The sequence below is a fragment of the Penaeus japonicus genome, unplaced genomic scaffold, assembly GCF_977035675.1.
Source record: "Penaeus japonicus unplaced genomic scaffold, GWHDUDI00000001_assembly GWHDUDI00000027, whole genome shotgun sequence".
Taxonomy (NCBI): domain Eukaryota; kingdom Metazoa; phylum Arthropoda; class Malacostraca; order Decapoda; family Penaeidae; genus Penaeus; species Penaeus japonicus.
The window spans coordinates 399,526-402,025 of record NW_028234429.1 but is presented as its reverse complement, the minus strand read 5'-3'; the positions used below and the strand labels follow the sequence as shown (position 1 = coordinate 402,025).

The 2,500-nt window shown below is 42.0% G+C and overlaps 1 protein-coding gene across 1 annotated transcript in view; it reads right to left on the bottom strand.

The window, feature by feature from the left end:
* LOC147468580 (uncharacterized) overlaps positions 1-2,500 on the bottom strand; it is a 5,044-nt gene that overhangs the window by 894 nt on the left and 1,650 nt on the right. The gene's annotated exons all lie outside the window — the stretch shown is intronic.

Genomic DNA, 2,500 nt, shown 5'->3' with positions numbered 1-2,500 from the left:
TATGATAGTTTCTGAACTATACCACCTCAAGTCGAGCCACGATTCACAAATTAGTTTAGAAGTTAGTGAAGAGATCGTGCAGCGAGAGAGATATTCATGATTACAGTTGCAATTCATAAAAAAAAAAAAAATCAGCTATACCAGTGGTTCTTGAACTAGGCGCTCGACAAAAGAGTCACGTAACATCCTAAGGGGAAGGTATTTCGTGCAAGTTTGTTTCCTTGCATTATTGTCCTACTTTACCATAATGAAATAGCTATATATAAGTATTTATATAAGTCATTTACCACCTTTTTGTACGACCGTAATTCAGACACATCTGTCTACCCCCCCCCCCCCTCGCTTATCAGTTGCAATTTTGACGTTGTTGTTTCATCTATCAGCAATCAGTCATATACGTACCTTACTTTTAGATGTGGGCGAAGAGTAATTGGGGAGTAAATGTACAAAATTGGGAAATATACGGAGTGGGAGATGGGAGATTCGACACACAGACAGAGACAAATAGACACACAGACAGAGTGATAGATAGACACGCAGACGGAGTGATAGATATACACACAGACAGAGAGACAAATAGACACACAGACAGAGTGATAGATAGACACGCAGACAGAGTGATAGCTAGACACACAGACAGAGAGACAAATAGACACACAGACAGAGAGATAAATAGACACGCAGACAGAGTGATAGATAGATACGCCGACAGAGGGATAGATAGACACGCACAAAGGGATAGACATGCACTCAGACAGAGAGATAGACAGACATACAGAGAGAGAGAAATAAGCACACAGACAGAGAGATAGATAAACGTACTGACCGAGATTTAGAAAGACATACAAACAGAAAGAGAGATAGACACACAGACAGAGAGAGATAGCCACACAGGCAGAGAGATAGACACAGACAGAGAGACGAATAGACACAGACAGAGAGATGAATAGACACAGACAGAGAGACGAATAGACACAGACATAGAGATGAATAGACAAACAGACAGAGAGATGAATAGACACAGACAGAGAGACGAATAGACACAGACATAGAGATGAATAGACAAACAGACAGAAAGATGAATAGACACAGACAGAGAGACGAATAGACACAGACATAGAGATGAATAGACAAACAGACAGAGAGATGAATAGACACAGACAGAGAGACGAATAGACACAGACAGAGAGATGGATAGACACAGACAGAGAGATGAATAGACACAGACAGAGAGATGAATAGACACAGACAGAGAGATGGATAGACACAAACAGAAAGATGGATAGACACAGACAGAGAGATGGATAGACACAGACAGAGAGATGGATAGACACAGACAGAGAGACGAATAGACACAGACAGAGAGATGGATAGGCACAGACAGAGAGATGAATAGACACAGACAGAGAGATGAATAGACACAGACAGAGAGATGGATAGACACAGACAGAGAGACGAATAGACACAGACAGAGAGATGGATAGACACAGACAGAGAGATGGATAGACACAGACAGAGAGACGAATAGACACAGACAGAGAGATGGATAGACACAGACAGAGAGATGAATAGACACAGACAGAGAGATGAATAGACACAGACAGAGAGACGAATAGACACAGACAGAGAGACGAATAGACACACAGACAGAGAGATGGATAGACACAGACAGACAGAGAGATGGATAGACACAGACAGAGAGATGAATAGACACAGACAGAGAGATGAATAGACACAGACAGAGAGATGAATAGACACAGACAGAGAGATGAATAGACACAGACAGAGAGATGAATAGACACAGACAGAGAGATGAATAGACACACAGACAGAGAGATGAATAGACACAGACAGAGAGATGAATAGACACAGACAGAGAGACGAATAGACACAGACAGAGAGATGGATAGACACAAACAGAAAGATGGATAGACACAGACAGAGAGATGGATAGACACAGACAGAGAGATGAATAGACACAGACAGAGAGACGAATAGACACAGACAGAGAGATGGATAGACACAGAGAGAGAGACGAATAGACACAGACAGAGAGATGAATAGACACAGACAGAGAGAGAGATGAATAGACACAGACAGAGAGAGAGATGAATAGACACACAGACAGAGAGATGAATAGACACAGACAGAGAGACGAATAGACACAGACAGAGAGATGAATAGACACAGACAGAGAGACGAATAGACACAGACAGAGAGATGAATAGACACAGACAGAGAGACGAATAGACACAGACAGACAGAGAGATGAATAGACACAGACAGAGAGATGAATAGACACAGACAGAGAGACGAATAGACACAGACAGACAGAGAGATGAATAGACACAGACAGAGAGATGAATAGACACAGACAGAGAGATGGATAGACACAGAGAGAGAGACGAATAGACACAGACAGAGAGATGAATAGACACAGACAGAGAGAGAGATGAATAACACTGACAGAGAGACGAATAGACAACAGACAGAGAGATGA